The sequence below is a fragment of the Strix uralensis genome, chromosome 7 (genome assembly GCF_047716275.1).
Source record: "Strix uralensis isolate ZFMK-TIS-50842 chromosome 7, bStrUra1, whole genome shotgun sequence".
Lineage (NCBI taxonomy): Eukaryota > Metazoa > Chordata > Aves > Strigiformes > Strigidae > Strix > Strix uralensis.
In genome coordinates this window covers 24,437,609-24,452,813 of record NC_133978.1, presented here as the reverse complement: position 1 = coordinate 24,452,813, position 15,205 = coordinate 24,437,609, and the positions used below count along the sequence as shown (strand labels likewise).

Here is a 15,205-nt window from a genome sequence, read left to right as displayed (position 1 = left end):
ACCCCCGGCGCTTTGGGGTGGGGGAGTCCCCGTTGGAGGAGCTGAGCTGGGGCGGCGCGGAGCCTCACGGCTCGGGGCCGGCGGCGGGGCCGGCGGAGAGGGTCCCTCGGGGAGGGGCCGGGGAGGCGGGGGTCGCTCTGGAGGAGGCCCCTCGGGGGGGGAAGGGCCCTGGGCGGCCGCTCCTCGGCGGGCAGGAGCTGCCAGACGTCCCCGGGGTCGGGCTTCGTGCAGTAGGTGTGTGCGCTGCCCTCACCGCGGCACAGACCCCGTCCACAGCCGCATTAACGCCCTGGCAGCCTCGGCAAGGTAATATGTAACATTGATTTCCACGTGTTTTAGCGGTTTCTCTTTTCAATCGCATCTCGCAGTTAGAAGGAAAGGCAATACGTGACCCAATTACTCTGCGAGGACCGACAGCAACTGGGTGATATGAGTTAGGGAGCCAGTGGGTTGCATCAGAGAAAAGAGCCTTATAAACTAAAACTGTTTTCTCATAAGGTAGCTGGGAAATACCAATCTTCAGCATTAAGTCATCAGATACAGCAAGTAGCTGTCAAGGAGTTGATACTGTTTCCCATCAAACATTAGGGTGCACAATACCTGAACCAGCATTTTGACTGACGAGGTCTGAAGTTCTTTAATCCATCACAGATAGTTTCTTCTGCACTGTATCAGAGTTTCCAGCTGTGTTATTGATTCCTGGAGTCTTAAACCACAGATACACTTAATATAGGGAAATTTTCAAAATTGAGATACTACTACTGTCATTGTGATATATAAGTTGTAATATATAAGTTGTACCTAGTTGCTATTATGCAGTAAGGCAATCACACGCCATAGCTGACAGCCTACCTCCTTACCTTGGCTACCGAACCTCAGTTTTAAAAGCAAAAGTATTTTTTCTCCTGACCTAGTATTTGTGTCACTCGTTATGTTGTTATCATTCTGAAGGGATGTAAAGGTGATGCTAAAGTGTCCTGTGGAAAGGAACTGAGTGGCAGTATGGTTATTTGAGTGTATGCAGTATTCTGCTGAAGTCCTACTGAATGTGGCCCGTTTCCTCTAAAGGGCAGAGACTCTGTTGCAAAAATGGAATTATCCTAATTAATAATTTAAATATCTCAAAATAAATAATGTATACCCACGAAGCTGTAATAGCAGGCATCTTTTTGTTGTTCCTTTCTTACGGAAGTGACAGGCTGCTTTAGTGTGAATGAATCCTGACATGATTCTGGAAACTGGGCCAACATACCATTGATTATGCACTTTGAAGAAAAGTGGGAAAGGTATAGGAAAGATTTACAATTCTTGAATCTCTTGGCATTGTGCTGTGGCCACAAAAGCAGAAGTCTGCATAGTAAAAATAAAGTTTCCGGGACAGAGGAAAATTCTGCAGTGAGTCCAACTATAGCAACTGTTGTAGATGCTGAAGTTATTTTATAAACAGTTTTTCTGAGAATAGCAGCTAGATAATTTCATTTTACAATGTTATGCTTTTCTGACTGCATTGCTTTCAAACATCACCTGACTGCTTTTTATATGTGGGCTACAGTAATCTACAGCTGGGAAAGTGGATCAGAAATGGCCTCCTAAATAAATTGGAAGTTGAAACTGGACTTGTCCTTAACCCTTGCTATAAGTATTATGGTTTGATCCTATGGGATCCATAGTTTAAGTCTAGCATCAATATGCTTTGACACCAAAAAGGACACTTCTCTCATATGAGCCCCACAGGACTGAAAGATATGGGGAAAAAGAAGAGAAGAGATGGGCATAACTCTTTGCAGGGTGAGACGTGCTATGGTTTTAAGTTGGATTTCAGTGATTGTACAACCAAACCTTAGGAGCAGTTTTCCATTACAGGTAAATCAATCTATGGGTTAGCTGCTGCTGAAGAGAGCATTCCTATTCTTGAACTGGCTCTACTGCTCATCTGACCACTTCTCAACTGCAGTATTTGATTTTCTGCTGGTCTAGCTCCTCTGACTGTCCTGCTGTGGTGCCTGATGAGTAACAGTGGTGGTGCTAAAAAAGGTTAGGGATGGAGGGATGGGGCAGGAGGGAAGGAGGAGGTGAGAAATGAGGGTCGCCCTTTGAGCAGCAGCTGTCTTAGATCATCTTAGCAGTAAAGTGAAACTATACTCTTAAATTACAGTAGCACTGAACTTCATGGCCCACAAAGGAGACAACATCACTGCAGTTCCTACTTTACTCCTGCCCTAAATCTAGAAATGGGCTACGTATGAGTGTATTCAGGAAGCTTAAGTCAGACATGATTTTAAAACCTTCAGGAAATAAATGTTTTTCTTCCCAAGTTTTCAAATCATCAACATATTCTTACTTCAACTGTAACCACTCAGTTTTTTGATGACTCAGTGTAACAATTCCATAGAAAACTTTGGGAAGAAGAAATGGCAATTTCTTCCCCCAAAAAGTCTTCCCAGGGATATTCTTAATAATACAAGGTAATGTCCATGATTCCCAAGAATAATCCCAAGAGTTCATCAGCTTCTCTCTATTTAAATTCATATTGTCTTTCTTCCAGTCACCTATGTAATATCAGATCATTTCATGTAGACCACGGAGATAGCCTCACTATGCAAAAAAAAAAGAAAAAGACAAAAATTATTTTATTGAATTTGCCACTTCTTAGTCATCCAAATTCATTAAATGGGTGGTAAAACTGGTGCTGTCGTGAAGACATTTATGAATACATGACTCATGTCATTTGTACTGGAGAGTAAAAGGTGCATTTTAACATCTGGGATGTGTGTTCAGGACAGACTTCTGACTTTCTTATAATTTGGGGGCAGCATTATGTTTACTTAAATAACCTGTTCATTTGTTTATTTAATTCCCCCGTATTTTTATGGGGGGCAGTTTTATCAATGTGCATCTACTAAAAGAAGGTATTAAGTCATAGAGATGCAGAATTCAAAGGATCATACCTCACATGCTTATTGAATTGTTCCTAAAAGCTTCCAGTATAGGAGATTTCACAGCATAAATATCTATTAACCTCTTAAGTATTGATTAGGAAAGATACATCACCACTTGCATATGTTACCAACATCCAGATCCGCAGTTGCTGGGGAGCCCCAGTTGCAGCGAGGATTTGGAGAGCAAGTGGGAAGTCCTATGCGATGCGTCCATCCGTAGGTGAGGCATCCAAAGTCGCGGCAAGAGGGTCCAGCCTTATATACCAAAAACCAGCAAGTCAGAATGACTTGCACTTTTCTTTGAGCGGAAACATCTGGTTTCATCCTCCTGTTGGATTCCACCCAAAGCCTGGGCCGAGCTCGGAGCGGAGAACCAAGGGAGTTTCTAACAAGGCCAAACACTTGGGTTCTCAGCCTTGAACACTGCTAAACAAGGGAAGTTGGATACACATTCTCAGAGCATTTCATCTTCACCTCTAATTACCTCTTGTCTAAGCTACATCTTTCACTAGTGAGCATACATATTTTGTTAATGATCAGATACTAATTAATAAATGCTAATGGTAATACAGATTTTACTAATTAGCAGATACTAATACTGGATAATGTTTGGTTGTGAGGTTCATCTAGAGGTCAACTTTGTTTCAGGGCCTATTATTCAGGCCCTAGCACTACAGGTATATACGTTTTTTTCCTAATATCTAAGATAAATCTCCTTTGTTGCTACTTGAGATTATTTCTTAATGCCCTACATTAGTTGGTACAGAAAGCAAGAGTCATCATTTGAATAACAAATCTTTAAATACTGGAAGACGTATATCATAGAATCAGAGAATGGTTTGGGTTGGAAGGGACCTTAAAGACCATCTAGTTCCAACTCCCCTGCCCTGGGCAGGGACACCTTCCACTAGACCAGGTTGCTCAAAGCCCCGTCCAACCTGGCCTTGAACACTGCCAGGGAGGGGGCAGCCACAACCTCTCTGGGAAACCTGTTCCAGTGTCTCACCACCCTCACAGTAAAGAATTTCTTCCTTAGATCTAATCTAAATCTACCTCTTTCAGTTTAGAACTGTTCCTATCCCTACACTCCTGATAAAGAGTCCCTCCCCATCTTTCCTGTAGGCCCCCTTTAAGTACTGAAAGGCTGCAATATGGTCTCCCTGGAGCCTTCTCTTCTCCAGGCTGAACAAACCCAACTCTCTCTGCCTGTCCTCATGCCCACAGCCTTCCCTTTTGAAGGTAAAGAAAGTAAAGTACTTTAACCTTTCCATATAGGTTACATTTTTGAGAACTCTTATATGTTTTATTGCTCTTCTTCAGACTTGGATTTCTCTATATATTTCTAAGAAACACTAAGCATAGCTGTTTAGTCCTTATCAGTATTTAGCTAGGAAGAAGTACCTCAACCTTCCTGCAGGAGATTATTGCCTCCTAAGATCTTCTGGTAAAGTTGCTTAAACTCAACAGCTTCTGATTTGTTTGGTCAAAATTAGTTTGGTTAGCTGATTACAAAATTGGTCCAATTTTTAATGAAATAAATAAGGCAGCTTTGCCAGCAGGCCAGGAGAGGCAGCTACCACTGGTATGGAGAGCAAGGGCAAGGCTGTCACTGACAACTATATGCTTCATAAGACCTGTTTGCAGAGGACATTTATGACTACATTTGAGTTTGATTATGAGAAAGTAATGTGGAACCATCAAGAATGCTAGTAAAATTGAGATTTATCCTGTCTAATCTTTCCTCTTTCTCCATTAAGCCAGTTATTTTGTTGAAAAATGATGAAATTAGACTTTCTAACATTATTTGATATTGGCACCTTCCTATCTTCTACACATCTATGAAGTTGCCAAATCATTTATTTTCGTGTCTTCATAGTACGAACAGTCTCATGGCATCTGTCGTGTTCCTGATTTTCATCTCTCTCTATCTAAAGCCCCCTAGTAATTTGTAGAAAAGCAAGCAGAACTAAAAATGGATGTTCACATATGCCAGTAACATCACATTCAGTAAGTGTAGTTCTTCTTTTAGATGTACCTGTGTACAACTTTAGGGATGTGCTATGGGTCCCAACAAGCCCCAAGTAAGGTATATACTTCAGTTAGGCAGCTGACTCCCAAGCCTAAGACTTCCTGACAGTCGGGGAAAACCAGCAGGGCTGTGCTGAGAGGCAGTGGCTCACACTCACCAGTTTCCATCACTGGGACTGGTCACTCCAGGCTAGTCATTAAAGACTACCATCATTCTGTAATCATCTAGAGATTATGTAAGGAGAGCAGGCTGTTGCAATTCATGTTTATTTTGTCAAATTCAGTAGATGGTATGTTCCATGTTTTTTGTCATACAAAGGATATCAAATATGGAGTTTAACTAGCCACTAGATGTCAATGTTGCTGTGGTAAAAGGCAAATGCAGTTTCATTTGTTTGGCTGATAAGTAATGTATTCAATAAAAGCACTTCTAGATTCAAAATTTTTTCCAGTATAGAGTCAGTTACAAAAAATATCATAGACAAGTCTGTGCTATGTCCATTATTTCAAGAGCAGCTGTGCTGTTTTATGCTATTTTGAAGTTGCAATTACCATTTCAGCATGTAATCATTGTTAGAAAAGTGCATTTGAAAAAATAGCAGCTGATTGTTCATCAGTTTCCTCCCTTGTTCCAAAATCCCAGACCTTTGTATAAGTAACTGCAATCATTGTATTGCATTGTATTTGTTAATAAGATAAAATAGAGATAATAATATGATATCTAATCCTATTATAAGAGCATAGAATTTCCTAAATTCCAATTATCAATGGAAATTTTCCTCTTAATTATTTCTGTTTAACACTATCGGTGATCAATGTCAGATACATTGTGTGGGGACAGAATTTCTAGAACAGTAAGGATTCCAGTATGGTAAACAATTTGGAATACTTGGTTCATTTGAAAATCTGGCCCTGATTCTGTATAACTAAAGGCAGAACTGACAGAAGATGGAATTTTAGAAGGCCATATGAAGTAGAATTTGACCCATAGACCTTTCTTATTCCAGTCTCCTGTAATTCTAGGGTGAACAAATCACTGCAAACCTCCACACCTACTTAACTGCCTAATGCAGTCAGACTTTATCTGAAGGCAGTGGTTCTGTTTGCCATCTATAGAGCACTTAGTCTGAGACCAAAGTTTGGGAATTAGTTTTATAAACACCAATGCAAAGCTCAAGAAGAGGACAGTGCACATCTCAAATTCCAGATTGAGTTTGTTCTGCTGATAGGCTAAAAGTATAAAAAACCAAAGGCTTTTATTAAAAATGGAGTTGAAACTTTCAGTTGATGTGAATATCTCTGAAGAAGCAAAATATGAGGAAATTGCACCCTTATTCTTAGCTGATCAATATGGTAAATAGAATCCCAGTTTAGGCCACAATGTTAGAAAATATGGCCTAACCTGTTTTATTCCATTAGCTCCACCTCCTGTGGTGCAGATGAGGCCTCTCAACTTTAAGCACAATTCACAAAATAATTTTTTTGTTACTGTTGGCAGAGAAGCAGCCTTAATCTTCATTATCATGGACTGAATTAGTTTAAGTCGTGCTCAACACTTTATTTGATGGTAGCATCACTTATACTCTTAACACACTAATGAATCACAGATACATGAAGAACTGTTTCAATTTCTAACAGCTATTTTAGTTTTCTTGACTATGCTACAGAGTTATGTAAGAATCTTATCATAATATCTTGAAAACCAGCTTGTTTCATTCATTCATTCATTCTGTTGCAATTAATGGAGCACTTGTGGCAACAACCTTGATCCAAAATTTTTTGTGAACTTCAAAAAATATCATTAAAATAAACTAGGCCACAATTCCTTTTTAAGATGTGTTGTAAATAATGCCAGTATGACCCTATAAAGACTGATTCAGTTATGGAAATAAATAATAAAGTAGACTTCAATCAAAAAATAATTTTTGGAAGCAGCCTCCCATGTTATCTCTAAAGTTTGGTGGTTTTTTTTTTCAAAAAGTGAAGAATTTTGCCTAATAAATCCCTACAGAGATATAGACTCCTGTCTAGTGTCCTTTAATTGTCACTGCTAGTGCCATGTTTGTTGTGTGGCAGGTAATTTTGGTCTTCAGAGTTTACAGTCTGGCAGCTCTAATGACAACAAAGCTCACTAAAAGATTAAACATGCATGTGGCATGTATAAACAAGTATAGTGACTTCGGCCTATCAAGAATTTAATTAAAAAGTAATTATCAGTATGCACAAAATACTACTTCTTAGTTTTATCAACCTACATTGAAATAAGTAGAATACAGAAACTAACTCCTTCAATGTGTTCCAGTTTTCATTTGAGGAGATTTTAGAAGTGCATTATGCTTAAATTCCCTGAAGTATGAACATTTTCCTAAGAGAGCAAAGAATGTTTAATCCTACTTTTATGTCTAGATCTGCTATGGTGGAAAGCAACTGATGGCATTCAAATACATAAATCCAAGAAAAAGGGAAATCTTTTTTTTCCAGTTTGATATCAGAATTATATAAGATGAAAAAATGGAAGAAAATAACAAGCAAGAGAAGGAATGTACAGTAAAGTGGAAATAAAAAAACAACTGACAAGCAAGCAATGTACTTGGGTTTTTTTAAACTGTATCATTTCCCACTGGATTTATTTTGTGAAAATTAAAAAAGTGAGCAAAGTTGTAGTCCATTGCACTTCTAAACCATAGTGGAAAACATATGCCTTCCCTTGTTTCCTGATAGGCATTTTTGTGCATAATGTCTACCATGTATGTATATTCGTAACATTCATTTATGATGAGAATTGAGGGAAGGTACAAATCATTTACAGTTGAATATAAAGTCTTCTACATAAAAAGGTGAGTGACAAGTGACTATCTTGTGAGTCACAGACGCAGTTAAGCACTGTTCGTGTACCTAGCATTCTAGAAAACCTGGAAAGGAAAGGTGCCTCAGAGTCTGAGTCTAAGATATAATGTAATCTCATTCCTACATACATGTTCCAGAAAACACCTGGTTTTTCAGAGACGTGTTGCATCTTAACATAACCAAAAGTTGAGATCTTAATCCAGGAATCAAGGTGGTCAGTGCTGCAAACTGTACTAAAAACAGTGTTTTCCACTGGTTGTCCTAAAGCTAAGAAAATACTTCATAGCAGAGATTATTTGCAATACACAGTGGTGTAGTCAAGTGTTTGAAATCTCAAAGATAGATTTTAAAAATCAAGATATAAGAGCATAATAAGGCATAATGATGACAGAATCAATCCTCATTTCACCTTATGATTTCACTGGGATTACTTACGTAGTAAAGTAGTACAGTAACTGCATGTAGAGGCTGATAGTATCTGGGTTGAAGTGATCAATAGTTGATCTTTCAGTGGAAACTGAAGGATACAGGAATATAAAGAGGCTGCTCTGAGCAGTGAAGTAGGATGAATCAGTAAAAATTCCTATTTCACTTTTTTTTATGAACGTAGGGTACTACTGTGAGACCTCATTTAATTAATAATACCATAAGCCATTCTGCTAGAACTGACCTCTCATTAGTAAAAGTATACTACTGATTGCCAGACTTTGGAAATAATAGGGGTTATATTTCAAATTAAATACAATTTTGTGTTATTTAATCACCAATATCATTCAGACATGAAGTACTGAAATACTATCTACCTTTCTACTAAAAGTATTGCTAGGATACTATTCATTCCATGGCTCCTAAGTGGAATGGGAAGGATAACTATCTTAAATAGGAACAATTAGTCTAACTTAGTTTCAAATATCAAGTTATGTTACTTAATAGCCAGCAACACTGAGCTGTGCAGTATCCACAACTCTAGAAGTAAAAATGGCAGACTCAAAAAATTGCTGAGGAAACTATCTATAGCAAGTAAAAAGAAAATATTCCAGCTTGTACCCTGGGGGAGATCCTGCTACTTGCTGAAACCACATTCAATTTGCAAGTGATACATTAAAATGTTAACAGTTACATATCTAGATGACTGCCTTTCTCAAATGGAAATAAAACATAACCACATGAAGGATACGGGTCAGGACATGAAGTGAGATTTGAGTGAAAAACCATTTCCTTTAGCATATCATGGAATCTTCTGTCAAGTTTGCATTACATTGTCCTCCAATATAAAGTTCTTAAAAGGTGGATTGTATTATTTAAAGTTATATTAGGATCCATTTTAATATATTTTAATAATCTTGTTTTAGTCAATGCATGCCACTCTTTCCCTGTACAACTAACTTTTACTTGAATCTCAGCGTTAACAGAGTCAGTATTTGTCAGGTTTCTATAATCTGAGTCTGGTAACGAAAGGAAAATATTCTTCTGACTACCTCATTTATCTTAGATATGGTTGTAATCTATCCACAACTTTTAAGAACTAGAAAAATCGGTATTTGGAGATGAAATGTTAAATTCAGTTCCTAATACAGGACTCCTGAAGCATAATCTCTCATATAATTTTCTGTCGAGCTTCAACTTCTTTTCATTGTCATTTTCTAAAGTCACCTAATTTTTTAGAAAGTTAATGTAGCTGAGTAAGTTTAAGGTATTCTGTATACAGAAATGAACCTGTGTTATTAAATGTTTGGGAGCTAATGTATACCATGGAATAAAACTCCAGTTACTTTAATGACCAATATTTTGGCATCCATTCTTTCTTGCAACCTGCCCTTTAACTCATGTATTTTGCCTTCAAATTCAAGATCAGATTATTACCACTTGGAAGCATTTTACTTACATTATGAAAGAAAAGCAAGTCTTATTCAGAAACTTGCTTATCTCCATTAATCTGATCTTTATCATCCTGGAAGGATCAACCAGTGATATTCTCCTAATGTAGAAAAGTGATTTCTAAAATCTGGAAAATATTTTAAAATGCTTTTAATTGCAGAGTATAGAGATAATGATGTCCGAGAGACAGTCCTCAAAACTTTCACATGTTCAAGCTTGACAAAATAAAATCTTTCCTATGATTCCAAAATTTCTGTCAGACGAATTTTGAAAACTTTAAATTTCATAACCTTAACAGTCAAATGACACTTATCAATAGCACACTTCACTGTTTTATGCAGTATATGAGTTGGTAAGTTATGTATAAGCAGTTTTTTCACTTGCACTGTCCATTAAATTGTAGACAGGAAGGTAACTTCCAAAATTAACATTAGCTTTGTCAGCATTGTCAGAGGACATGCTGCCAGAAGTTCAAGACAGCAGTATATAGTACAATTTTTTTATAAGATTTCATTGCTGTCTTGAAAGTAATCAAATAGATGATGAATTGTCATCCTTTCAACTTTGTAGTAAGAACAACTAGCGAAGCATTTTGATACTTTCTTACTTGGAGATGTCAACGCCTGCAGAAAAATATGCCCATACAACAGAATATTAAATTGTTTTCCCAGTTAAAAAGAAGCTAATGTGGTAGCTGTTGAAGGTACTGTTGTACTGTGATCTAACGCTACAGTATGTGAAAAACAAAGCCTTAAACTTATTCTAACATCCATGATTTGTATTGATATACTTCAGCGCAGCCTTAGAACAATACAAATACCCCAACCTTGGAGCCTGAGAATCTTTATGAAAGGGCACCACAGCGCAGGTCACAGATAATAATACAGCTGCCCGTCAGCCACATCCACACGGATCCTCCATGTCCTCAGCAAAGAGGGATTAAGCTGTCTTCCTAACATCACCCATTCTGAATCTATAGCAACCTTCTCTAATACACGAAGCTATTTTTAGCATCAGGGCAGCCTTGAAAACAGCAGGTAAAGCATGAAAAGAATGAATAAGTGGTTGTGGTGCTCGACTGTGAATAGAAGCTATATATAGCTCTTAAGAGAGAGAGATCTTAATGTATATAATGTGTATATGAACGGAGGGGAGGCAGAGGTGTCAGAAACATAGAGTAGAGCATTGTTACTACTTCTGACCTGAGCAGTTATCTAAAAAGTCACTATTTTGAATTGTTCTGTTTAGGAAAATAAATTGCTAATAGAACCAGGTATCTTTGATCCAGTCTTTATTTGCAAAGAATGTATAGCATTCATTTCCCTGAGTGAAGAGCAAATTGAACAGCAGGAGACTATTTGCAGCTCCAAGCTCTTTTCAGCCAATACTTGCTCCAAGGAGTTCTCTAGGGATGTTTCTCAGGTCTCCCTTTCCAGTGCCTGTGGTCCAGGATCTTGGTTTCTGTGATGTCTCTACTGCTCTCTGAGTTCCCACTCCTGTTTTTTTGTCCGTCTCTTTTTCTCTTACATATTTATCTGTTTGCTTCAAAAAATGCTTAGGAAAAAAAGCCACATGTGCCTTTGTTTAATCAGTAGTGTGTGCCATTTATTTAGCTGGGGAGCTATATTGCTTCATGAAGGAGCTTACTACTTCTTACTGATGTATTATATTGAGGCTGGGAATTAGGCCCTCCAGTTTTAATGACTCTTTGCCTAAATCACAAGGGCAGCAACAGTGGAAACTTGCAGATGCCTAGAAGTGATTAGTGTCTAAAAAAAAGTCAGCTGTATGGAATTTGGATTTTTATTTTAGAAAAGTGATACATAGGAAGAGTTGTAAGCTCAAAATGTGAGTATTATCATACTCAAGGTAGGGAAAATCTTTTCGCTTCTGAGCAGTCATAACTAAAATGTGTATCTCTGTTGCTATGAAAATTACATTTAAAACTACAGCCAGTTCTTAGATAACTATGTTGTGTTGGTTTTGCTCTCCCACTGCAAAGGGAGAGAGCCAGCAGCTAAAAGAGCAAATCCTTTCTTAAAGCTGTACTGAGTAAATATCATGTTGACACATGAGCAAACGGATGTGATGGACTTCTTCAGCCCTCCAGAGTCTCCTCTGCAGGGGGGTGTGGTTTGTAAGGAAAAGGGACCAGGGAGTTCAGCTTGGTGCAGTATCTTAATTGATGGAGAATCTGTGCTGGGCTTGTGCAGTGGCAGCGTGCTCACCATAGGGTGGAATGTCAGGCAGATCTAGTATTTGCCTGAGGTAAAAAGGATTAAGTCTTACCAGAATAAGGTATTTTTCCAAATTTCTTGAATTGTTAAGAACAATAAAAACATCAGTAAAATACACTCGTGGAGCTATTACCAATGACCCCTTAAAATGTCTCAGTGCTGATCCAAATCCCCACTTTGTAAAGCATTTTGATTAGCAATGATGAAAAAATAATGTGTTTGATGAGGCACATCCTTCTCATTGTACAATTCATTATGTCAGTGGCACTCCAGCGAGACTTTTACTTGAACTATTTCAGTGACTTCAGTGGCACTAAGATTTCTTTCACTGTGAATTATTCAGGAGAAACCTTCTGTTTTTAATGAGTGAAGATTCTCTCCTCAAAAGCCTGCTATTCCTGCCATGTACCAAATAAATTTCCTATTTACCTTTAAATAAATAACAGTTACTTTTTTTCTGTCCACAAAATGACAACGAAAATTAAATACAAGTTTATAAAGATTAGAGTAATTCTGCAGGGAGCCAATGCCATGAAAAAAGTACAGAAGGGCAATGTAAGATAGCACAGGTCAAGGAAAGGATTTTATAACATGCCGTCTGTTTTTAATTAGCATCTTGGCAAACTGGAAGAGCTCAAACATTTTTCCATGAAGAAATGTATTATAGACTTTTCTAGCTGCCAATTAAATGGCATTTAGCTACAGTGACGGTGGTATGTTGTTTTGGGTCTGTAGAAAGCACTTGCTCATGCTAGAAAATCTGGGACATTTTGTTTCAGATACAGGGTTCTTACTGGACGGGATTTTCTATCCCTCTGTATTTTTACTGTAGGCATGAAGGATACCTCCTATGAATAACTACTAAATTAATAAATAGTGCAAGGGAGTGGAGATCATAATTATCAAGTGTCAGTTTGTATACACCTGTTGTGTGTCTGTCCTCCAGTTAGACGATAACTTTTAAACAATCTAGCTAAATACTAGGGCATTTTATGATGTTTCATACCTTGTCCTGTTTGGTCCAGACTGAGGTATTTTGTCACCAGTTCTGACCTATGGTTCATTTAAATGTCTATGAGCATTTGTAATATGAAACTGCCCCTCAGACGTGTGGGTCCCTATACATTTTCTCTAACAGTGAAACCCGTGCTCCCTGCCCACTCGTGTCCTCAGCTGCTTGTTCTGGCTCAGCAATTCTTGTTTTGTTTTGGAAAGTTTTGGGCTTCTTCAGGGTTTTATTTGTTTTTTGTTCTTTTACCAGATTATTTATTTAATCCAGTTTAGAGAATAGCATTAGAGCCAGAAATACCAGTAGTGAGCTGTGGAAGAGGGCAGAACCAAGAGCCCATGGAAGAGTGAGGAGGAGAGAAACCATCCCATTAAGGAAAGTGTTGCACAGAACTATGTTCTCAATATCACCACGTCAGAAGTCATGAGACCATTTCCAATTATAAATTAAGCATAGGTTCTCTCAGTAGTATCATGCTTTTAATGTCTGGTCAGGCTGTGTAGGGAAAAAAAGGCAAAAAGGTATCTTGCACATTTGAACACGACTTTTTCTCCCTGAGTGGTTCCTATAGAGGGCACCTTAATCTTACGGTAGGATGCATGCTAGGTGGTGAGTGTGATGTCAGTTCCACTGAAGTGGATGGGTATGTTGTCTGGCTGAAAAGTGTCCCCATTTCCAGCCTTGCACACGTGAGATGTTGATCTTCCCAGAGTATAAATTAACTACAGGCAAACGCTCTTGAAAGTTTTCTTGAAAAATTGAGAAAGTGCACATTTCTGCAGCAACTGAAAACCCGGTGTTCCTTTTTTATTTTTTCCTTTCTTAATGCTTCCCTCTATATTAGGTGTGGTCTCAGTTCCTGCTGTGAACTGTGAAGTAGCACAGCTTCACACATCTTTGAATTGGGCTCTCCTTTGCTCCTGAGCTTGTATGCTTGCTCTTTTCATTCCCCTACCCCCCCCCCCCCCCAACTCTAAATATCCATTGTCAGCATTTTCAAGGCAAAACACAGACAATAGAAACAAAGCATGAACTATTTGTTTTCATCTGGAGAAAAGTGGCTAGTATTTAGGAGAGCAGTTAACTTCATGCTACTGGATTGTGTGCTGCAAAGCATAGTGCTTTGTAACAGAGTTTATGAGTCTTTTAAAAACCTGAGCAAGCAACAGATCCCTCTCTGTTGGAAAACAGAATGCAGGAGCTGGGGAAGAGCTGAGGAATCCCAGCTCTGGGATTCAGGCATCCAATCTCATTTGGAGGAACAGGAATAGACAACCCCAGAGGAAACTGGGGGTCAATATATAACGAGATCGATAGGATTTGTGGGGTCTTTCTCATAGTGAAGGGCCAATCCAGTAGTTGAGGTTATGTCCATGTTTGACCTGAAGCACAGTTAATGGATTTTTCTGTTTGATAGTTTGTTCTTTTTCTTTACTTACATAATGTTAAGCTACCGAGCTGTGGCACTTATTTGCCTGCCTTGGAAGATAGATCAATATGAACAGGCATCCCACAGAACATGTAAACACACTTAATATTAGCAGTATTGTCAATATCAGCTGTTCAAAGATGATGGATTAGGCCCTTAAAATTTTGTGATACTGGTTTAAAAGTCATGTGATATCAAAACATAGTACATTTTGGATATTTGATATCTAGCTTCTTAGCCTTTATCTTTCTTGGTTACCCAGGAGGTTAGATGAGGTGTCCTCCCTAGGTCCCTCCCAGCCTCAGAGAGCCTTTCAAAAATCACAAGGGGTAGAAATCCCATAGCTTTAAAGTGTCTTCTGAGGTAATTTCTAATATTCTCTACTATTTAAAAACCTGTGATTGAAAATAAAGCATCAAGAATCATGAAGATGTCAGAAGTCCTTGGTTGTAACAAAATAAAACCTAAACATAGATTAATTTTGTCTAGCTTCTATTTGGATGAAATATACTGCTCATCTGTTTTTCTTAAAGAATGACAGTTCCAGTAACAGTACATCTCTCCTGACATAATTTTTGTCATTGGACAAATTCTGGTATACCTAAGCCAGCGAGCAGTCCTAGAGCCACCTGCACACTCCCCAGGATATGCTCAGTGGAGTAAGTGTTCTGCATCACCATGCAATTTTGGCCATGAGAGCTAAGACCTGACTGTCTTCAGAGGTGATGACTTCTAACTCCACAGTGAACTGTGAACTGGCTACTTTATGCAAGGGAAAGGAGACCACCCTCTGAGTTTTTCTTTCCTCTAAAGTTGGCAGCAATTAAGTAGCCATTTC

At 38.4% G+C, this 15,205-nt stretch overlaps 1 protein-coding gene across 1 annotated transcript in view; it reads left to right on the top strand.

The window, feature by feature from the left end:
- The first annotated feature begins 154 nt into the window (after positions 1 to 154).
- Positions 155 to 15,205, top strand: part of LGI1 (leucine rich glioma inactivated 1) — a 35,454-nt gene continuing 20,403 nt past the window's right edge. The window contains exon 1 of the mRNA XM_074874939.1: positions 155 to 306. The gene's annotated coding sequence lies outside the window, so the exon portion shown is untranslated. The remainder of the gene's footprint in view (positions 307 to 15,205) is intronic.